Source organism: Odocoileus virginianus, chromosome 9 (genome assembly GCF_023699985.2).
Source record: "Odocoileus virginianus isolate 20LAN1187 ecotype Illinois chromosome 9, Ovbor_1.2, whole genome shotgun sequence".
Classification (NCBI taxonomy): Eukaryota; Metazoa; Chordata; class Mammalia; order Artiodactyla; family Cervidae; genus Odocoileus; species Odocoileus virginianus.
The window spans coordinates 64410898-64435597 of NC_069682.1; the positions used below are offsets into that span (position 1 = coordinate 64410898).

The 24700-nt window shown below is 42.3% G+C and overlaps 1 long non-coding RNA gene across 1 annotated transcript; it reads left to right on the forward strand.

Annotated features, from left to right (window-relative positions):
• The first annotated feature begins 4929 nt into the window (after positions 1-4929).
• On the forward strand, positions 4930-9557 carry LOC139036511 (uncharacterized). The gene is made up of 2 exons (XR_011489277.1): positions 4930-5238; positions 9322-9557. It is a non-coding gene; the product is annotated as an uncharacterized lncRNA (long non-coding RNA).
• Positions 9558-24700: the final 15143 nt, after the last annotated feature.

A 24700-nucleotide genomic window follows, 5' to 3' on the forward strand; every position in this document is an offset into this window, starting at 1 on the left:
TCTAGAAAAGTTGACTTCACTGAGCCTCGGTTTTCTCATTTGTAAACTGGGCATTCTTTCCCTACTTCATAGCTCTTGAAGGACTCAATAAAAATAAATTAACTGAAGTATCTGACACCTAATAACAGTTCCAATGAATGCTTGTTGACTGTGAAACTTCAATCCCCTCTTTGGTTTATGCCAGGAGTCAGCAATCCACGGTCTATAGGTCAAGTCTGGCCCATGGCTGGTTTTCATAAATAAAGCTTTATTAGAATAGAGCTACAATATTAATTTGCATAGTCTATGGAAGGCTTTTGTGCTACAAAGCACATGCCCACAAAGTCTAAAACGTTTATTACCTGGTCCTTTATACAACAGATGTATAAATCTCTGGTTTATACCATCCTGGGACGTCTAGCATTATGGTAAGCACAGGCTCTGGAGTCAGGCTGCCTGGGTTTAAACGCTGATTTTATCACATACTAGCTTTGGAAATCTGAGCTAATGATTTAACTTACCTGGACCTTAATTTCCACATCTGTATGGGAATTGCTCATTTATCACATTTGGTTGATGCAAGGATTAAATAAGCCTATCTAATACAGAGAAGCACACCTGCCATGCAAACAGTGAGAGTTAATCCACATAACAGTTATACCATCCGTGTTATGTAATACTACGGATGGTATCCCCGGAGTATCTCCATCAACTGGAGCTAGAAATAGTTTTCAGAATCAACCAGAAACCCAAGGATCCTGCTTAATGTACTTATTAGGCATATAAACATCCCTCAGGGTGGCTCGTATATGGCCCAGAACTCCAGGATCTGATCCCAGTCTTTCTAATTCTCCCCATGGATGCTTGCCATCTTCTCCCTCCTAGAACCTGGTTGAAATCTGGCCTGAAGATTCAGGCCTCCAGATGAAGACCTCCTTGCCTTGCTTCAAGTCCAATGAGGGCACGCAGTCCCTGCTGGTGAGTGTCCCAGGTGCACTTACTAAGTCACCCTGAGGTGAAGGGCCTCCTTACTGGCAAAATGCTTAGCGGAGACTTTGTGACCCCAGGGACTGGAGCCCACCAGGCTCCTCAGGCCATGGAATTCTCCAGGCAAGAATACTGGAGTGGGTCGCCATTCCCTTCTCTAGGGAATCTTTCTGACCCAGGGATCAAACCTGGGTCTCCTGCATTGCAAGCAGATTCTTTACCATCTGAGCTACCAGGGAAGCCCTAAATCAACCTAATCTAACCAAAACTATTGTTTGTCCTTTTTCGAAAAGCATTGTATAAAAAGTCTGCCATAAATTCAATCATGTGGATTTACATGCTGCTTCTATTGACAGGATCACAGGCTTGTGTTAGCAGATGAGTCCGCTAACTCTCAGAGTCCCAGATCTCCTGAGACTTAACACTGCCCACATCAATGGGACAGATGTGTACACTTTTGAGCAGCTATCAAATTCCTGGAGATGACTCCCCATGTGAATTAAAAGCAGTTTGATTAACAGCCAAGCCACCTGTGGGGAGTGTAGCAGAAAGGGCCGCCACCCCACCCTAAATGGATAAAGACATTCATGCTGCAAATCGAGGGTGCCCGCACACACCCCAGGTGTGGCAATATTAGGAGGCAACAGTCCTGTCCAATGATCCACGTGACTGTTGAGTTGGTTTGTCTGAACCAAGAAAGTGTCTTTAGCAAGTATGGACACCTCCTTGAAAAATAAAGATCTCAGCCACAAAAGCTGAGAACAATCTTGCCCCAGTGTGAGATCACTTTCTAACTTAAATAACCCCAGCCCGGCCTTGGCGAACTCTCCAAACAGTTAATGAAGGCATTTGCTAAGGAAAAAAATTCAATCAATTTCTCTTACTGACACATTCTTTCTCTGGATTTATTACCACTCCAGATGCAGAATTTAGGATGCGGGCAAGAGAGTTCCAGTGAAGGGCTTCCCTAGTTCTAGAGCAGAGCTCTCCAGAAATCTGTGTTGACCTTCTGATTGGTTAAGTTTCCCTTTGGGCAAACAAACCAAAGTCATTTATTCATTACCTGATGCTATTCTATGAAGTGTTATTCCAAACCCATTCCTCCAATATCCTCTTTGCTAACAAGACTTAAATACATCTAAATATAATACGCTGGCAGATTTCTTTCTGATGTCATCTAACTAGACTTTTCCATTCTAATTTAGACAGCGATGAGGTCAAGGTTTTCATTGCAGCCTGTCTGTCCCTCCGTCAGTCAGACTGGTAGCACATTTACACTGTACCAGCCAACCCACCGCAAAGCCTGCCATACCCCAAGGCAGCATTCAATGTGCCCCAGAACTTGACTGGGAGGCTCAGGGGGAGCTTGATGGAAGAGGGAATTACTCTGGCCAAATTTTGCAGAATTTTTGAAAAGACATGAGAGTCCTCAGAGTTGGAAATGAGATGCAGAGTGTCTCCTTACGCAGATGCACACATGCATCATCCCCATGCTGCCCCCAGGAGCTGGGAAAAGGCAGAACGGGCCACAGAGCGGGTCCATCCAAGGGCCACAGATCAAGGCTGGCTCTCGACTCCTCTCACGCCCACAGGCTCCACAAACACAGATTGCAGAAAAGTGAGGGGAGAACATACAGAAACCAAGTTCTTTCCCGCCTCCTTCTTGATATTCAACCACTTGGCACTTGAGAGATGCTTGGAGAGATACTGGGGGAGGCCACCGTTGAAAGCTTTGGAAGGTCTATGAGGCTCAGGCCCAGTGCTGGCCTGTCTGCAAACCATGTTCCCGGCCCTTCTTCCTCATCTGAGGCTGAGATGAAACTTCCTAGCAGCACGTCTATGAGAGGCTGAAGGGAAGATCAAATGAGGCAAATAAATCCCTCCAGTGGCTGCCACATCGGGGTGACTCCACTCGTGACCGAGCATGCTGCCCTGAGGAATGACATCACTGGGTAAATTTAGCCCCACAGTGAGTCTGTCCCAGGTATAAACATTTCCCAAATGCCTCTGGTGAGCTCAGAGCAGTGCCGGGTGGCTTCCGAGAGAACCACCTGTTATTTCTTTATCTCATTCGATCTTCCCTTCAGCCTCTTTTAGACGTGCTGCTATGAAGAAGTTTCATCTTAGACCCAGAGCTAGGTCCCAATGATATGGTGGTTAACAAAAACTGGAAAAATGGTGTGTGTTCAGTCGCTCAGTCTTGTCCAACTCTTTGGACTGTAGCTCGCCAGGCTCCTCTGTCCATGGGATTTTTCAGGCAAGAATACTGCATATAGGTTGCCACTTCCTCCTCCAGGTGATCTTCCTGACCCAGAGATCGAACCCAAGTCTCCTGTGTCTCCTGTATTGCAGGTAGATTCTTCACCACCACTTACCTACTCTGAGGAAGCCCAGAAAAATGATATAGATGATCTTATTTGCAAAGCAGAAATAAAGACTCAGATGTAGAGAACAAATGCATGGATACCAAGGTGGGTGTAAGGTTGGGATGAATTGGGAGATTAGAATTGACATATATACACTATTGATACTATGTGTAAAATAGATAGGAAAGATGCTGAAGTAGAAACTCCAATACTTTGGCCACCTGATGCAAAGAGTTGATTCATTGGAAAAATCCCTGATGCTGGGAAAGACTGAAGGCAGGAGGAGAAGGGGACGACAGAGGATGAGATGGTTGGATGGCATCATTGACTCAATGGACATGAGTTTTGAGCAAACTCTGGGAGATGGTGAAGGACAGGGAAGCCTGACGGGCTGCAGTCCATGGGGTCCCAAAGAGTTGGACACAACTGAGCAGCTAAACAACAACAACCATAAAGTTGGTAACTAATGAGACCCTACTGTAAGCACAGGGAACGATACTCAATGCCCCATGGTGACCTCAATGGGAAGGAAATCCAAAAAAGAGGGGATGTATGTGAACATAAAGCTGATTCCCTTTGCTCTATAGCAAAAACTAACACAACATTGTAAAGCAGCTATACTCCAATAAAAATTAATTTAAAAAAAAAGACACATAACTCAGAATCCAATAAAAGACCTGCATTCATCTGATCATCACATCCACAACTGAGCTTTTCCAAAGTGAGTGACTGATGTATTTGACCAGAGGGGTGCTAGGCAAGATCTAGGAAGCAGAGAATGTTGGTTAAGCTTGGAGACATCGGTCTGGGGTCAGAGCTCAGCTCTGCCTGTTTTGTTCTGAGAGACACCTTGGCCAAACGGTTTGGTCTTTCTGGTGTTTCATCTGTGAAACAAGGCTAATAATAGTACCTACGTCATGCAGTCTTTAAAGGATTAAGTGAGATCATATTTGTGAGATACCTGGACGGGTGCAAGGGGAGGATGGAGCGAAGGGACACTCGCTACAGAGCCGTGGGGGGTGAGGGGGCATCATTCTCACCTAGCTGATCGGAGAGTGGAGTCCAGGGAGGTGACCTGACTTCCCCCAAGGTCACATGCTCTGTCTTGGGGGCGGCTCCCCGCGCTCCCCACCAAACCCGGCCCTCTGCTCCCTCCATCGCCCCGCCCGCAGGCTTGGTGGAGAGACACACGTCAGGGAGGCCCAGCCCCGGCACGGCTCGCCATCACCTCCACAGAAGCAGCCTCCCTATCATAACACATCTCTGTTTAAGAAACATAAACCACCCTTTGGCAGCTTCTCAAGTAAATGTCAGCGTCAGTAAAGAGCTCCCGCCCCTCACCCCCACTTTGCAGCCTGGACTGGAAGACCCAGCGTTATGGGGAAATACACGGGAGCTTACCCAACAGGTTTCCCCAACAGCCACGCCAAAACTGGCAGGCCCCGAGGAGCCCAGACTGGGGGGGTGGGGGTGGCCCTCTCCTGGCTGCCCATGCCCCCTCTGACCCAGCACGGGCGGCCTCTCTCTGCTCCTGTCGGAACCTGCTGCCTGGGAGGAGCTGATGCCAGTCATCCCGCCGGTGTAGCTGCGGGCCACCTCGGGCTCCCGTCCCGGCCCTGCCCAAGCCCTGCCTCCTTCCTGCTGGCATCTCTCCAGCCATGGCAGAGAGCCCAGCTTGGGAAAGCGCTGGGCTGGCCCAGTGGTGAGTGTCCCAGCCGAGTAACCCAGCCCCAGCTTGACAAATAATATCTGCAGCTTGTCTAGCCCAGCAGTGAGAGTCCGGCCAAAGGGCCAAGTTCCAAGCTAGGTCTTCAAAGGACAGAAAAGACTCTGGAAACTACGTGACAACAGGCCACAGATCTCCACGGAGTTACCCTAAGAAGAAATCACACCCGGTTCCCAAACGGTGAGTGCAAATGGCTCCTCAGAAAACCATTCGCTGTCCCTGCCCTTCCATTTCTAATTAACAAGCTCCTTGCAGGCCTGGACTATCTTGAGGCCAGATCATGTTCACATTCTCTTAAGATGGAAACTAAGGCCCTGCTGAGAAATACTCAAGGGCTTCTGAGGACAGCCAAGGTGGTGGGGAAGCAGGTGCTGGGCCCAGAATTGGCAGAACAAGCTGGGAACTCTGGAGGGCAATCAGATTTAGCACCAGAAGACATCATAATATAAGAGCAATAATAATAGTTGGTATTTTACGCTAAACATTTTACACGCGGGACTCATCAAAACCTTACAACCACTCAGGAAAGTTAATCTTGATAATTTCCACTTTATAGACAGGGAAGCCTGAATCTGATAGAGAAGTGACTTGCCCCAGTCCATTCAAATGAAAATGGTAGGAACTTCTCTGGCAGTCCACTGGTTAAGACTTCACCTTCCAGCACAAGGGGGTATGGGTTCAATCCCTGGTTGAGGGGCTAAGATCCCACATGTCTCGCAGGCAAAAAAACCAAAATTAAAGCTAAAGCAATATTGCAACAAATTCAATAAAGCCTTTAATAGTGGTCCACACTAAAAAAATCTGAAAATAAGAAAAATTGATAACGGCAGCCCTCATGCAAACCCAATACGCCAAACTCCAGGGCAGACCCTGAAAGGATAGTGGGAGCGGGAATCCTCCTTGTGGAACCTAGGGTCATGGGTCTACAAAGGGGTAGTTCTTATTACACTAGTGAGCCGGGCAGGAGTAGGGACATGGTGGATTGTACATTTGAAATGCAACAGTCAGCTAGACTGCAAACTCTGTGAAGGCAGGAAGCAATTGAAAGCAATTATGTCTTGCCCCTGCTGTATTCATAGCATCTAGTCTTCCACCTGATATATAATCTGCTCAAAAAATTTCTGTTGAAGTATGAATATGCAAGGATGCACAGATCAACATGTCAAGGGTTACATGTACAATGCGTATGACCATGGATGGTGCATGACTAAACAAATTTGAGGCCTTGTATGAAATAGGCTGGTAAGCAATCATTAAAAAGATGGGGGCAACTCCCAATGTAATCATACTGAAAGGTCAGCAGAGTGTATCAATAGGAAGATTGTACAGCAGTGTGTTCTTAGTCACATTCTTGAAAATCCATTTGAGATGAAAATTACAACACAGATATAACACAAATGAACTTATAAATGAAACATAAACAGACTTGCAGACGTAAAGAACAGATTTTTGGTTACTAAGTGGGAGGGAGTTAAGGGAGGGCTGGATTGGGAGTTTGTTATCAGCAGATGCAAATTATTATGTATAGAATGGATAAATAATGAAGTCCTGCTATATAGCCCAGGAACTATATTCCATCTCCTGAGATAAATCATAATGGAAAAGAACATTTAAAAAATGTATATAGGGAATTCCCTGGTGGTCCAGTGGTTAGTTCTCTGCACTTTACACATATATATGTATACACATATTCTTATTTGTATACATATATATATATATATATACACACACACACATATAACTGAATCACTTTCTGATGCAGCAGAAATTAACACAACATTCTAAATCAACTATACTTCATAAATGGTAAATAAATAGCAAAATTTCAACAAGGAAGGACAAGTAGAAAAGGAAATATGGTTATTGGTGTGAGGATATTTTCACTTTTTACCCTGTGCATTTAGCATTGCTTAATTTGTTTTGACAAAGAGCCTGGGACACTTGGCTTATGTAAAAGTGCAACCAAAATTATTCTTACATCTTAGGTAAGTGAATAGAAGACTGAGGGCTTCCCTGGGGGCTCAGATAGTAAAGAATCTGCCTGCAACGCAGGAGACATAGGTTCAATCCCTGAGTCAGGAAGATCTCCTGGGAAAGGGAATGCCTACCCATTCCAGTGTTCTTGCCTGGAGAATTCCACGAACAGGGGAGTCTGGCAGGCTGCAGTCCATGGGGTTGCAAAGAGTCGGACATGAATGAGCGACTAACACATTCATACTTTCAAACATTTTAAACACCATGAATAATGTAGGCCCCACAAATGTTCAATCCCTTTCCTCCCTTGCTCCTAAAGAACATTTATCACAGCCCGATATCACTGTGACCAGAATGAGACGTACAAAGATTTGCAAAGCTCTGCTTCAGTTGATTTTGTCCCTCAGTGTGTGTGGCCCTGAAAAATCTGACAGCACCCAGCCTTCCAGAGTTTTCTGGCTTGGTCTTAAAAGGACACATGGGCTGAAAGCACAGCCACTGGTTTTCCCCAAAGCAGAAACAGAAACTTGGATGCATTGGCCAAATGTGAAGTCAAAGGTTTGGGTGGGCTCCTGGGCCATTTGTCAGAATTCTCTGAGGTTTTGGCCTGGCCTTGATGTAAAAGAATATTCATTGTTCCAAAAATCCTTACCAAAAATTATAACTTCAATTTGAGAAGCTGAAGGTCAAAGAGACAAGGAAAAAGGGTAGTTACTTAGCAATGCAGGAGTGATTTCCTGAGTTTCAGGCCAGAGGGCTGAGTTAACGGTCTCTCGGAAGAGCTGAGTTCTCCTACAGCCAGCGTGGCCTCCATTGGCTGCATTTGTGTATCTAACTAACAGGCAATTGCAGGACTTTCTTGCCTCTGCTGTGTAGATCAAACCATCTCCATGCAGTCCCTGAATTTGGTACAGTGGTTACAGAAACGGGAACATAGGAAACAAACATTGAGGAGGTACCCAATATGTTTCGGGAACTACTCTAGATACTTAACGGAGAAGATTTCTTAAAAATGTCAAAGCATCTTGTGAAGTAGGTTAGATTTCCCCCACTTACAAATGACTCAGAAAAGTTAAACACATGTTCCACAGGATTTAATGGCAAGACCAGAAAGGAAATTTTGGTTTGTCTTTCTCCAAAGCCCATCCCCACCCAACACAACACACCCAACATTACACACACACACACACACACACACACACACAAACAACCTTTTCTCACTTTAACTACTTACCCAACCAGAACAGGTGATCATGGGTGATATTTTACACCCAATGTTTTATACCCTCTAAGGAAAAAAAAGACAAAAAAAAAAACCATTGTCATCCATCACATTGCATATGAAAGTCTAGTAACTTTCATACTGTTTTTGGAGTTCCTTACATGTGTACATGCTAAGTCTGCTTTAGTCAAGTCCAACTCTTTGTGACCCTATGGACTGTAGCCTGCCAGGCTCCTCTGTCCATGGGATTCTCCAGGCAAGAATACTCGAGTGGGTTGCCATGCTCTCCTCCAGAGGATCTTCCCAACCCAGGGATTGAATTCACATCTCCTATGTCTGCTACATTGGCAGGCAGGTCCTTTACCACTAGTGCCACCTGGGAAGCCCTTGGACTTGCTTTAGTGTTCATAATCCTGATCTCCTTATACCAATAGTCAGGCACTGTTCAACATTTGGTGTACAGCATTGACAGGGAGCAAGTCCTCCAAAACTTGACAGCCTGGTAGGTGACTGTGGCAAACAATAGCAGTCACCATTCTTGCTTCTTCTTTTTTATAAGTTTACTTATTTGACTGCATCAAGTCTTCACTGTGGCACACGGGCTTCTCTCTAGTTGTGACACATGGGCCCCAGAGTTCACAGGCTCCATAGTTGCAATGCTCAAACTTACTTGCCTAAGGTGTGTGGGATTTTATTGCCCCAGTCAGGGATCCAACTCTTATCGCCTGCACTGGAAGGTGGGTTCTTCACCACTGCACCACCAGGGAAGCCCCACTTTTCCTTCTTAGGGACTGTGAGGCAGGGCGGGGGACAGGGCTCAGTTGCTCAGTTGTGTCCGACTCTTTCTGACCCCATGAACTGTAGCTCACCAGGCTCCTCTTTCCATGGAATTTTTCAGGCAAGAATACTGGAGTAGCTTGCCATTTCCTGCTCTGGGGAATATTCCTGACCCAGGGAGAGAAACTACCTCTCTTGTGTCTCCCGCATTGGCAGGTGGATTCTTTAGCACTAAGCCACCAGGGAAGACCCCATACTACACTTGATTTTAGCCAAAAGTTTCTTCTTAGGGACTATCAGAGCTTGAAATTTCCCAAGAGAGCATCAGTTCCAACACTTCAAACTACAAATGAAGAAACTATGCAGAGGAAGAAAGTTCTTTTTTTCACATCAAACGGCAAGTCGGTGGAAGATTTTGGAGTAATGTGTCCTCCATGGCTCCCTGACTTTGAAGAGCTAATGTCTGCAAGCCAATCATATGTGCATTTTAACAGCTTTGTTGAAATAAAAGTTATATAACATTGAAGTCACTTGTTTTAAGTGTATGGTTCAATCACCTTTTGTACATTTACAAAGTCATACAATTATTGCCATCTAATTTTAGGACATTCTATCACCCCAAAATAGAAACTTTGAGCCTGCTTACAGTCACTCTTCCTTCTTACCCAGCACCAGATAATCACTACTTTCTGTCTGTATGTGTGCCTTTTCTGGACCTGTCATATATGTGAACTCATATTGGGTTGGCCAAAAAATTCATTCAGATTTTTCTGTAGGATCATATGGGAAAACCTGAATGAACTTTTTGGACAACCCAATATAATATGTGGTCTTATGTGTCAGGCCTCCTTCACTTAGCATGACACTTAGAGGTTCATCCTCATTGTAAATATTCATGCTCCATTCACTTTTATTAGCAAATAGTATTCCATTATGTAAATGGCCATATATGATCATATATTCACCAATTAATGTATATCTGGGTTATTTTCACTTTGATCCTACTGTATTTTTACTCACATTTCAACCCCACATGACTGGTGATGCACGTGACATATATTAAAGACCTTGAACTACATCTAGACTCAGTTGAAGAAGTGCCCTTAATAATTAGTGATGTCTGCCCCTGGTCAGAGAGTAGAAAATTGAGGCATACATGCAAATCATGATTACATCATTTCCAAAGAGGTATTTTCTTGTCCTAAATGGGATAGTCACATTTCTCCCAAGAAATGAGTTTAAAAGAGGCAAGACATTGCAACTAGGAAGAATCGCCTCATTTTTGGTGAAGAACATACCTTGTAGGGTACATTTTATTATTAAACAACCAGTGGTCTTTCACATATTTTTCCAGAAAGGCAACGGAGCCACACTGTCACGACTTCTTCAGGCCAACTCCTTACCAGGCTCAGGGTTGGCATCATTTATGTGGCCAAGGATTGGTGAATGCAGCCACAGTTATGGCCCCAAGTGGCTGATGAGTTAGCATTCTTGGTGATCATATCGACAGCCAAGATTTTTCTTTTTTTTTTTTGAGTAAAAGTCCGAAGGATAGTTCTTTATTTTCCTCTTGGGAATAGAGGAGTAGGCTTAACTCTTTCAAAACTCTGGGCTTGCTATTGTCCTTGCATTGTTGACCATGAGAAAAGATGGGAATTTGAGTTGGCTTGATGGAAGAATGTAGAAATCGTGGTTTTTATGAATACCCCCCAAGCAAAGAACCTGGTGTCACTTTAGGAGCATGTAAAGAAAACACTGTTGATGTCAGGGGGAAAATGGGAGGGAAAAATCCAAGTATTAGAGAAGGGTGAAGAAGAGGATAAGGCAGAAATTTACAAATGACGAGTAAAATAAACCTGGTGGTTTGTTAAACTGGTGGTTTGTTAGCCAAACCCAGACCGCGACCATCTTTCTACTGTTCAAGACTGTTTTTCAAAAGGAAATGAATTTAACACTTAAAAATCAGGAAATTTGGTATAAGTTTCTGAGTTTCCTACTTGTTAAGAAAGAAAAGAAAAAGAAAAAAGGAAGGAAGAAAAAGGAAGAGGGGAAGAAAGAATGCAAGGAAGGAAGGAAGGAAGTCGGGCAAACATTTGCTATAGCAGAATAATGGCCGCTCCCTGAGTCCGGGGCATGGATGCTCCAGTTTGCCACAGTCCCCACCATACCCTTTTGATTATATTCAGCAATTTGACAGGTTTGTGAGACCATTTGCATCTGCAACACCTCATATAGCTATGTTTACACAGGCTCAATCATCCCAGACATCCTGCTCGGTCCCTGTGTTACCACCTTTCTTTCAGAAAATGAAATTAAATTCATAGAGATTAAGCCACTTGCCCAAGCTCACCATCAGTAAGAGTGAAAGTTATTTTTCATCTCAACAGAGCTACTACCTTTTCTAGTGTATCACACCTTGGCAAGCAGAGAAAAGAACTGATTAAATATAAAGCAAAGAATGGAACAAAACTGAAGGAAAAAACTGGAGTAGAGGAAGAAGAGGGAGTTTTTTTTTTTAAGAATGATTTAATGTATTAATTGAACATGAAGCTAAATCACGGACTTACCCAATGAGGGTCTAAACACAAGCCTAGTTGGACACATGTATTCTTTGCCCTCTTTTCTAGAAACAAGTCCAGGCCTCCCAGACAGAAAATACTTTTTTTTTTCCTTGACTCATAAAGGCAGCTCTGAAAAAGCATTTGGGATCTGGCTAAGGAATAAAATAACTTGTTCAAATTAGCAAACATTTTCCAAATATTTCTTAAAGAAAGTGTTTCCTACGTATCATTCCCAAACCTCACGGCATTAGCAAAGTCTCCAGGTGGCTCCAGAAATTCAGCTTAGGCCACGGTTGCTATCTGATGGTATAACCCATCTCTGGGACTGATCCCAACACTGTCAGTAGTCAGAGATTATTGGGGCAGCTTAAGACCCTGTTGCCCACTTTGTCAGCCTCTGCCAGAGAACCTGAGATCTCCCCTGAGAGTGACCACGTGTACAGAAATAGAGGAGAACAGAGAAAACAAGTATTTCTTTTTGCAACTTTGAGATCTATTTCTGGGGTTGAACAGAAGCCATTAAAACATTCCCATGACTCTGTGCCAAGCCCCCAAATTACTAATGACAGACATGCTGGCTCGAAGGGAGTCATTGCTGGCAAATAGCCCTTTGGTATCTTGTTAACTGTAATAACCCTGAGCCTTTCATTGAAAGATCTCAAAGCACAGGGCAAGACTTAATTGACGCCCCCCCCCCCACCCCCCGCCTTAACTCTGTCCCTGGAAAAGGTAATTATCACTCTAACCCTCAGACAGTTTACACAGGGGTTAAATGGGCGACAGAGGTTGAATGATTTATCCTCGTTTCATACTCTAAGTTGAAAGGAAAAGTATAAACAATGTCATAACTTGGGGTGAACTCAGATATACAAGCTGGAACCAGGGAGAGAGTCAAAGCAGGCAAAATGAGGAGGCTGGCATAATTAGAGATACCTCTGACCAGCAGTCACAGGGCAAGCACCATGTTCAGAGGTGCTGACCCGAACTGGGTTTACCTTAAGGATGTTAACCCCAGCTGCCCAGTCTAGGTTAGAAGGAGACATGTCAGAACCAGAGTCCTGGAAGGGCTGTTGTTGTTCAGTTGCTCAATCATGTCCAACTCTTTGTGACCCCATGGACTGCAGCACTCAGAATTCCCTCTCCTTTACTTCCTCCTGAAGTTTGCTCAAACTCATGCCCATTGAGTCGGTGATGTGATCTAACCATCCCATCCTCTGTCGTCCCCTTCTCCTTCTGCCCTCAATCTTTCACAGCATCAGGATTTTTTCCAATGAGTTGGCTCTTCGCATCAGGTGGCCAAAGTATTGGCGCTTCAGCTTCAGCATCAGTCCTTCCAATGAATATTCAGGGTTGATTTCCTTTAGGACTGACTAGCTTGATCTCCTTGCAGTCCAACGGACTCTCAAGTCCTTTCCAGCACCGCAGTTTGAAAGCATCAATTCTTTGGCACTCAGCTTTCTTTAGCCTGGAAGGGGGACACCCTCAATATTGTGTATGCAGTTTCCAAAATGAAAGTTCATGCTCTGTTGCTTGAAGTAAAATAAGGGTCTTATCTCCCTGTCAGAGAAGTGGGGCAAGAGCTAGAAGTAGATTTGGTCCCCAAATAAATGAGGACTTCATCCCAGTGGAGGACTTGAATTCCAGGCATGGAATCTGAGGTAGTCACCTGAATCTAGAACCTAAGCCACTATGGAGATGATTGACACTGATATCACAAACCTCTTCTTTCTTCTGTAAATCCTCATCTCAGTAAGTAGGACCTTTCCTCACTCATGTGCCTCAACCAAGGTGCAAGGGTGCATCTTCTCCACCGCTTTTTATATATGATCCCCAACTTCTTATAATACAATATATCTTCCAAAGCAGTATTCTTAGCACCATTCCCACATGTTTGGACTTATTTAAGACCCCATCAAATTTCCTCTGGATTATTTTCGCAATCTCCTATTTCTGTTGCTTTTACAACCTTCTCAAAGTCACACAATTCTTTATGGTACTATCCATGGAATATTCCTGAAACACAAATATAGTCATGGCACTTATAAATTGCTCTTAAACCCTTCAACTTCCCTTCCACTGGGAAAAGTGCAAAATAAAACTGCCAGTCTAGAATTCTATACTTACAAAATTGTATTTTAAAAATAAAGATGAAATAATGTTTCAGATAAATAAATAGCTGAAGCAGTTTATCACCACCAGAACTTCCATACAAGAAATACTGAAAATTTTTCAGATAAAAAGAAAATGATACCAGATGAAAACTTGAATCTATACAGGAGGAATGAAAAGCATTAGAAATGGTATACATGTGAGCAAACATAAAACACCTTTTTTTCTCATTTTTTGTTTCCTTAAAAGACATATTTTTAAAGTAAAAATACTACTACTTACAACAGATGTGTAAATAACTGAATGAAGCAAAATGGAAGAGGATAAATGGAATTGTGTGGTTGTACACTTTTTAAATTATTCAATAAATGGCATATGATATTATTTAAAGATAGAATAAGATACACTAAAGAAGTGTATTGTATTCCCTAGAGCAGTTAGTAATAATAAAAGCAAGAAATAGCTAATAAGCTAACAGTGAAAATAATAGGACGCTAATAATTAACACAAAAAACATTAAGGCAGGAGGCAAAAAAATAGAAAGAAAAAAAAGAGCATATAGGACAGATAGAAAAAAGAACATTATGGATCTAAACCTACCATAGCTGTAATGATATTGAAGTTTACTCATCTTGACACTCCAAGAGAAGACATAGTGGGAGGAGGTAAAAAAATAATATCCAAATATATGACAATAGAAAGAAGTCCATTTTAAACATAAAGTCATAGGTAAGGGAATGAAAAATTATGTACCATGTAAATACTAAGCAATAAATTAAAATATTTATATTATACAATGTAGATTACAGGATAGGCAATATTATCAGAGATTAAATTTGGTATTCCATAATGAAAAACTTATACATATAGCCAGAAAACATAGCACTTCCTGAAAGTATATGCAACTTTAAATCTTTCGGGAAAATCTCCCAAAATATGTGCAAAACCTCTAAAACTAAGACCACAGTAGAGTGCTCAGAGATACTACAGAAGCACTAAATAAAACAAGAGATATACCATGTTCGTGGATTAGAAGATTCAATATTGGTATAATAATTCTCCCAAGATCATCTATAGATTCAACACCATCTCAATCAAAACTCACAGAGACCATTTGTGTAGAAATTGACAACGGTTTACTAACTATGGGAGGATTTTGTGTTTGTCAGTAAGACTCCAATAAGTATACACCAATCAGTAGTTTTGACTTTTTTTTAAAGATACAATGACAACAATAAAAGTAAACTCATCAGAAAGTTAAAATAATTTCTGTGTAAAGCAAAGAAGGAGGTCAGAAATAACATTGTGAATTTAAGTATTTTGCACAAGACAAACTAAACTTTAAAATGAAAGTGGCAAATACTTTGGATTAGCAATTAAGGTTTGAGCGGACATAGGGCTAAAGACCTCAGCTAGCTTCACTAATAATAAAATTAAGTTACATTTTTGCACATCTGAGTACTTTGCCTATGAAAATTCAGATCTTACTCCTTGTTAACAAGATACCTGTGCTTCACACTTGAGGCATGAGGATCACTATGTTCTTGGAAGACCTGGTCCCCAGGAAGATTACTTGTGTGGCACAGTGAAGAACTGGCACTTGGGCCCAGGATTAAATTCTAATATAGAATATCACAGTGTTTGAAAGGGCCTAAAAACGTATTCCTCTGAACTATAAAAAATTTCTGATGGAGAACATTTTGGCTTCTAGTAGAAGAGGAGTTCACTGCTTTGGATGGGAACTCATTCCACTATCATCATGCTTTCTTAAGATGCCCCCTGAACTTGTGGTGTTGAGGAATAAACACATAAATCCAAACTTGGTCTGTCCTAGGCCAAACACAGGGACTTTCACCTTCCTCAGTCTTGACACTACTTAGAGTTGATTTTGCCTGGATTTTACCAGCAATTTTAAAAGTTGAGTTGCCATGTATGAAATTAGATATTTTTTCCATCAAGAAAGATAAAAGACCACACTTACCTAAAAGCAGAAGTTTGTATTTCTACTCATAAATTTTCAAGGCATTCACTCATATCTGTTTTTCTTAACTGACAAGGTCTTGTTTTAATGTGAATTCCGTAACACATCTTAGCAATACTTTATTTGACTGCTTTATTGAACACTTAGTGATATTGAATTTGTACCTTTGAAGGAACATTGGCAAAAAGCATGAAAACTTTGCTGACAGCAAAAGGAACACTTTGAGGAGGCTAGAGAACAATAAACAACCACACAAGAAGTATTCTTAGGATGCTGACATAAGAAGGCTTAAGAGGTATGTGAGCAGACAGTCAAGGATTCCTGGAGGAAAAAGCACCACAAGAGACTACTTCAGCAGCTGCATCAGTCAGAACTTGAATAGTACTTTCTTATCCTCAATCTTCAGGACCAAACTACATCTTCCAAAGTAGCTCTACAGCAGTCTTAGAAGAAAGATGCTAGGAAAATGGTGCTCTTTGGCAACTGACTTGGTGCTGATGGAGCTACTTTCAAGATGTCTCACTCATATCACGGGCAAGTTGGTGATGAATGTTGGCCCAGAAACTCAACCCAGTCTGTGGGTCAGTGGGCTTTTGTTCCTCTCTATGAGAACCTCTCTTCAGATGCTTGAGCTTCCTACCAATATGGTGGCTGAGTTCCAAGAGTGAGAATCCCTCAAAGAGCAAAGTGAATGGCATGGCATTTTTATAATCTAGCCTCAAAAGCCACATTGCATCACTTCTACTGTACGCCATGTATTGAAGCCGTCACAGAGCTCCAGGCAGACTCAAGAGGATTCAATATAGACACCACATCTTGATGGGGTAGAACTCCAGAGTGTCAGATGAGCCTGAGATATGGGAGATATAGTGGCAACCATTTTTGGAAGACATAAAATGCCACCTGAAATGACTTTAGGGACTATTCTCCACCTTTCCACCCCTGTATACCTACTATAGTGTGATCATTTTACACATAGAAAACAACTAGATTTTCATTTTCTTTTTGTAGCTTGTTATTTTGTTACTCCCTTATTGGATGTGTATTTGCGTATAGTCAAAAGTTTTACAATCATTAATTCTCATCTTGGGTGGCAGAAGACAAGTAATACCTAGAATATAAGGATCCCCTTGCCCCTGACAGACATTACCAAATCTGAGAAAATCCAGTTATTACCTCTAAATTATTCTTAACACTGCTTTTCATGAAATCACTACCAATAGTTCATGGCAATGATGTGGGAAAAATTGCTTTTGCCATCTCAGTATAGTTTCTGTATCTGGCTGAACCAAGATGTTAGAAGCTGGAGAAAAAGAATCTGGATGCTAGGGGTGGTAGAAGCTCAAAGAAATACATGAAAACAAGATAAATCACTGTACCACAAAGATATAGGATTGGTCTGGTCAAAAATTTCATTTGGGTTTTCCAGTTACATTGCATGGGAAAACCCAAACAAAACTTTTGACCAAAGTAATATCTGCTGAGACAACAGCCAGTCTGGAATACAACAGGTTCAATTTAGGTTTAAAATGAGGTTGAGGATGTCTATGGAGACACATCTGGGAAATCTATTTGGAGCATAATTTAGGGGCTTAAGAGTTGTACTATACTGGTGCCAAGTTCAGGGTAAGACTGTGACCACAATTCTGCTCAAATGGGCAAAATGTCCTCTGCTCAATGGTCAGGGAATGTATAGGGACCAAGCAGTGGTTTGGGATGACGATCACAGATAAGACTCCCTGCAGGAATTCCCTAATAGGAAAGAAGAAGCTGAAGCATGCGCATTCTCCAGACAGAACAGGTTCCCTCATAGTTTGAATACCAGGTTGATATGATGAAATCAGAATTCAACAGGAGAAGACTGATCTCATCTGGTATTTGGTTGCACTAGCCATCAACAAAATTTGAGTCAAGTAAATTTAGCGTTGCCATGCCACGCTGTGCTCAGTCGTGTCCAACTCTTTTTGGCCCCATGGGCTTTAGCCCTCCAGGCTCCTCTGTCCATAGAATTTTCCAAACAAAAATACTGGAATGGGTTGCCATTTCTACTCCAGGGGATCTTTCCGATCCCCTGGGGGGATCTTCCCACAGATCATGCAGGCATCCCCTGCATCTCTTGCATTAGCAGGTTGATTCTTTACTACTGAGCTTCTGGGAAGCCTAAATTTCGCATCAAGACCATGAAACTATTCTAAATAGCTGAGAGTAAACTAAATAAAAAATATACAGGATTTTTATGAAGGAAAGTTGCATACCATTGTCATCCCTCCCCCAAACACAATTAAGATGCAAAAGAATATGCTTAGCATGGAGCATTTTGCACAAAAGTTTTAAATATACAAAACAATGCTATATATGATTATGAGTAAATGTGTATTGTGAAAAAGGTTAATACATGCATAGACAGACTATACTCCAGTTGCATAATTGTGCTTACAGCAGAGGGTGGAGGGGAATTTAGGGAGAGGAATACGCCTGGTTTCTGTAACATTTTAGATCTCCATCTTAAAATATCTAATGCATACACAAAATACAACCTGTCAAGTTTTGATTGATACTTTTATTTTCTGCATATGTGAATATTTATCATGTAAATATAAATCAATAAAGAGGTGGAAATTAAGATGAAGAAATGAAAATGATGATGGAGGATGAGAAGAAGGAGAGGAGGGGCATGAAGGAGAAGTGCAGATTTTAAAAAGAAAGCAAAGAAATAAGGAAATGGCAACCCACTCCAATGTTCTTGCCTGGAATATCCCATGGACAAAAGAGCCTGGTGGACTACAGTCCTTGGGGTCACAGAAGAGTTGGACATAACTTAGCAACTAAACAACAATGAAGAATGAAGAAGAAAAAGAAGGTGAAGGAGGAAGAAGAGGAAAAGGAAGAAAGGAAACTCTCAGATCTTAGTGAAAGACAAAAATTTCAAGTCTGTGTGTATCTCTGCTGAAAACTTGACAGCCTGTTTCTGATTCAGCTAGACAAAAGAAATGCATGAAAGTGACTCATGAAAAAGGCGAAATCTGCCCTACCAGATGTCAAAACATACTAAAAAGCTACAGTAATTCAAATGCAGAATAAAAAATACAAGTATTAAATAATTCAAAGTGTGGGGTAGGATTATTAAATAAACATGGCATGGATGATGGGTTAAATATTCTGGGGTTTAGAGAAAGACAAATACCCCCCACCATCACTTACCTCATATAATTGACATAATTTGATTTAAACTGATTAAAATTTCAAAGAGTAAAGATGAAATGTTAAATGAATTGACAAAAACATAGTCTTTGTGTCATCTTATGAGAAAATCCATAAAGAATATGCATGTGAGGTTTTAAAACATTTGCTTTACTCTTCCTTACAGACAAATTTTCTACAGTTACCATGAATTGTTTTATTTATTTTAATTAGATTTTAAGTTATTAAATTATGATATATTCATTATAAGGTCAAGAAATACATGAAAGAATAAAATACAACCTCTAAATTCTCTCCCTTACCCCATGCCCCTGTCCTATTCTCCAGAAGTTCACCACAACATCTTACGTGTGCCTTTAGGCACAAATTTGTATAAATACACAAATGTGATATATGTATAGCAACATCATACATATGCGTGTTTTATATTTATAGTATGTATGCATATATAGTATTTTAATCTAACTACACACAAAATGTGGTAAAATTGTGTATGTATATATGTGTATGTGTATGCCATATATATGTATTCTTTTTTTTCATCATTGTATCTAAGACGTTAAGGGAGGAGAATTGCTATCTACTGACACCTGCAGATGGCTGGGTGCATTTTGGTTCACCTGCATCAGTTACGTCCGGCTAGAATAATGCCATGTTAACAACATCCAGAATACCTTGGTGGCATTCAATAAAAGAATTTTTTGCTTATGCTTCTGGGTAAATTGGGAAGTAATCTAGAGACTCTACTGATTTTTGACTGGGGTCACTCACACATCTAACTTACCTACGATGACCTTAACTGTAGCGAATGGAGTGGCTCTGCTCTGTTCCGTGTATCTCGTATCCTCCAACAGGCTGGCCCAGGCATGTAAGATTATGCCAAGCTGCAAGAAAGCACCTGAAAACAGGCAATGCCTCTTGGGCTGGAAGTGAAAAAGCACATCATCATTCCATCTCATTCTGTTGGCCATACTAGATGGCATGGCCAAACCCAGAGTCAGGGTTGAGTGGATGGGCACTTTGAAATTATAAGGCAAGGAGTGCAGATACTGATAGAGATGAAGAACTGGCTTGTTTGCTGCAACCTATCACGCTGCCATGAACTTCCTGGGTGCCAGGGCAGTTTCAGTTTGGAATACTGTGATAGATTCATTCATGGGGTTCCCAGCCAGTGGTTAACGTAGGCACAAACACAGATACGGTCTCTCCCACTTTTCAAAAGTTCACTTTATGAAAGACCTACATTAGAAACTGTTTTCACTAACCGAAAGAAATCCCAAGAGAATTTTCACTTTTACCAAAAAAAAAAAAAAAAAAAAAAAGGCATAAAGCAAAAATAGCATTCAGCATTGGTTTTGCAGTAAGTCTTTTAGAGACAGCATGCACCCCAAGCAGAGAGAGAGGCACCGCCAAGGCACCTTCCCCAAGAATGACACTCAGCATCTCAGCATCAAGCTGCCATAGCATCTCTGTTTTATCTCTATTTATTTTGTGCATCTGTTAGCAAGATGTGTCCTAAGATAATTGCTTCTTCACTTAATGTCTTTTCAGCTTACGAAAGGTCTCACAGGTACACTCTACTCTCAGCAAGGAAACCTGTACTTCTCAGAGGAAGCAAAATAGAAGTAAGAAAGTTGGCATTGAGGACTTAGAGTTTGGTGTGATCCTAACTAGGGATGAGGTCCGAGGTTGGAGTTACAAGAACCCTTCTTAGAGTATTTTGCCTTTGATTTGAACACTAAAAAGGAGGGTGGACTTTCTGATATTAATTACTTACAAATGGAGATGGGAAAAGGATATTTTTGACAGATGGAAGATACTGAGTTGGGGACACTGAGAACATGATCATATCTGCTGATCTCGAAGAGCATGGAACTCGAATGAAAGCTGAGATCGGAGAGGGGATTTAGGGGGATTCTTAGGGGATTTAGATGTGGGATGTGGATTCTGGGTATTGATTTGCAGGTGACAGGAGCCTATGGCTATTTTGAGCAAGAAGATGATGCTTCTGAGGGAATGATGGACAGACTGAAAAGAGTAAATCAGGGAAGCAGAGACGTGAGTCAGATACCTGGGGTCCAGTGGCTAAGGTGTCACACTCCCAGTGCAGAAGGCCCAGGTTTGATCCCTGGTCAGGGAGCTAGATCCCACATGCTGCAACTAAGAGTTCACATGCCACAACTGGAAAAAAAAAAAAAAAAACCAAACAGATCCTGTGTGCCTGTGTGCCACAGCTAAGACCTGGTGCAGCCAAGTCAATAAATATTTTTATAAAAAGAGATACTGAAGGCTAGAACTAGGGCATTTTCAGTGGAATTAGAGAGATGGAAGAGCAGCACCAGAGAGATTACGGGATCAATACCATTAGGGTTAGGGAGGGATGCGTTAAGAGTTTGGGATTAACATACACACATTATTGTACTCATATAAAATAGATAATCAACAAGAACTTACTATATTGCACAGGGAACTCTACTCAGTATTCTGTAATAATCTACATGGGAAAAGAATATATATATATTCTTTTTCACAAAACTGAATCACTTTGCTATATACCTGAAACTAATAGAACATTTTAAAACAGCTATATGACAGTATAAAATGAATTTTTTTTTAATTTTGAAATACATCATAAGGATTAGAAAGCTGAATGTGCCTGGGATTCTCAAGGAATGTGGTCAGAAAGGACAAACTTTATAAGAAAATGTGCTTCACTCTTTTTACTCCCTGGTAGCTCAGATGGTAAAGAATCTTCCTGCAGTGCAGGAGACTCAGGTTTGATCCCTGGGTTGGTAAGATCTGCTGGAGAAGGGAATGGCAACCCACTCCAGTATCCCTGCCTGGAGAACTCCATGGACAGAGGAGCCTGGCAGGCTATAGTCCGTGGGGTCACAAAGAACTGGACACGACTTAGCGACTAACCCGCAAATGGGATTAAAGCATTTAAAAAATATTTCTATTAGCATTTCTAATATCTCATGTGGCTTTCTCCCACAGACGCCTTACCTCCAAACCTAGAGGAAACTAAGAGACATTTGTAGAAGGAACTGGAGGATGTTGCCTGCAATCACCTCCAGCTTAGAGATATGGACTTTGTGCTGGAAAGATGCAGGAGTGACTGCGGAAGCATTTAAGCAAGACATTCCTTGATCCTGCTGGAAAAGGAAGGCCTGACAATGAAATCCACACAGATGCTGTCATTGAAAGGGCCCCCATTTCCTGAGAGTCTTCAGTCAGATTAGGTTCCCATTTGCCCCTGCCTGCTCTCTATATTTTTGCCTAGATTCTTCAGCGGTGACATAGGTCATAGCTGAAGGGATGGATATCACCATAATTTGATATTGGCAAAAAAAAATAAAAATATTTTCTACCATAGTGATTAGTAAGAATGAACTTTAAAATCAGCCTGCCTATGGGTGTACACATGGGAGATACTCAGAATAGTGTAGCACAGAGAAAGCACCCCATGTATGCTGGCTATTAATATTTTTATTTAGATTAAAATGGAAATGTCACATTTCTGCTCTAAAGGGGTCTGTCCAGCTTCTCCAGCTCTCCAGCCAAGACAGCCTCGTATTTGCCCTGAGAAAGCAAGTGAGCCTAGAATTACTCTTGTCTTAAACCTGTGTTTTAAGAGTTGTGTCCAATTCTTTGTCTTAAAACCAGGTCTCTCTGTGGTCACCCAGGGATGCTGTGTTGTCTGGGTGAATGGATTTCTACTCGGGCCTGCCTTGCACTCAGTCACCTTGTTTAGAGCAAATGCCCCGTGCTGACCTCCAGTCCACTTGGCTTGGGCCCTGACACCTGTCCGGCCTCTCCCCACACATCGATGCCATTCCCCAAGCCGGGCAGCCTGCCCAGAGCCTGACCTGGCTTGACTGCCACTCCAGGGATACTCCCTTCTGTCGTCTCGGGCCCCCAGACCAGACATTTTTAGACCTTCTTTCCGGGCTGGCTCACGTCCTGGTCACCACGCCCCTTTCTCATCACTGAGTACAAGCCCTGCCCCGAACTGGGTCCATCCTTCCCCAACCAGCCTGAGCGTCTGCATTCCTGACATGTCTCCATTCAAGGCATGATATTGGGGTTCTTCGCATTCCAAGTTCCCTTCTTTATAGACGAGGATCTGTGGCTTAGGGAGGGGAAGAGCATTCCCCCATGTCACACCCAGAGGGTGTGACAGATGTAGGAAAAAACCCCAGCCTCCAAGAAACATTTGTCTTGGAATATTGTTACGATTCCAAAGAGCTATGGCTTATGTTTCCTCGTCTTGTCCTCACACAACCTCTGAAAGAATTTTTTTCCGAGACCACACTTCACAGGTAATTCCTTCCCACTGTGCAGTCGAGGTCCTCAGACGTGAATATCCTTTTCACCCCTGGTGTTCAGGAGTTGTCAGAGCATCAGGGTCTGTGATGGTGGCTGAAACAGAAAAAGAGAACAATTGCTGGAATCCTTGAAGCAGGAAAAAAGCATCAAAGGCTTCCCTTGGTTTTCCGTGAGCTGGTAAAATCAGGTAGAGGGCCAAGGCATCTGCAGAATTGTTTCCATTCTCCACAGTGTGTTGGCCCTTTGTCAGAGCCCATTAATTGATACACTGAGATACTTGAACATCCACAGGAGCCCTCATGGTCTTTTCCAGAAAGGCCTGGAGACATGCCAGGCAAACGTACAGAAAGGCCTGATTTATAAGGATTGTCGCCCCCTGGGGCTTGGGAATCCTTCCATATTTGACTCTGCACTGCCATTGTGTTCCCCATCCCGGGCATTTCCATACCTGGTCATCTTCTGAATTCGGTCAAAATAAAGCACCAGAGGAAACAGTCCTGGACTTGAAATATTTCTGAGTCCCATATCCTTCATCTATTGGCACGTGGTTTATTCTCCATCTATTTCGCACAGCTCCTGGGAGCTGCAGTGTCCTGTTGTGAAAATTAAGAAAGAGAGAAAGGAAGAAAGGAAGAGGGAGGGAGAAAGAAAGGAACAGGAGGAAACAATTCTGTCTTGCTCTTCACACAGACTTCCACTCTCCCACTAGGCCATATTTGCAATGGCTTTGAATGCTGCGAAACTGTTCAACACAAACACTCAACTTCTTCTCTTCCTACGCAGCACAGACCCTCCAAGGAGAGAAGAAAATAGAGGATGTCAAAGGCAGATGGGTAGCAGGAATACAGTCTCAAATGTTCAGTTTCCTCATCTGCAACATGGAACCAAGCGTAGTGTCATTTTGTAAGTATGCTCTAAGATTCAGAGGATAATGACGGGCTATGGTGACTATTTTAAAATGAGTCATGGTTTGAAAACACAGACTCTAGAACATCCCTTGTTGCTCCTGTTGATCTTGGGAGCCATTATGGTCTCTTTGCAGTGCTCCTGAAATGGCGAGGTGAGGTCCTCCCCTGAATTCAGCAGTGTTTTGGAGACAAGTTTCTAAGGCTCCAAGGAGTCTTTTCTAAAGGTCTTAGGTGGACTGAAGGGAATGAACAGGCAAGAAATAACCAGAAATATTCACTTACAAGATGGAGGAGGTTTCCCACAGCCAACTGAAGGCCCGAGAGCAGACCTGCCTCTTCTTCAGTTCAGTTCAGTTCAGTTCAGTTGCTCAGTCGTGTCCGACTCTTTGTGACCCCATGAATTGCAGCATGCCAGGCCTCCCTGTCCATCACAAACTCCCGGAGTTTACTCAAACTCATGCCTATCGAGTTAGTGATGCCATCCAGCCATCTCATCCTCTGTTGTCCCCTTCTCCTCCTGCCCCCAATCCCTCCCAGCATCAGGGTCTTTTCCAATGAGTCAACTCTTCACTTGAGGTGG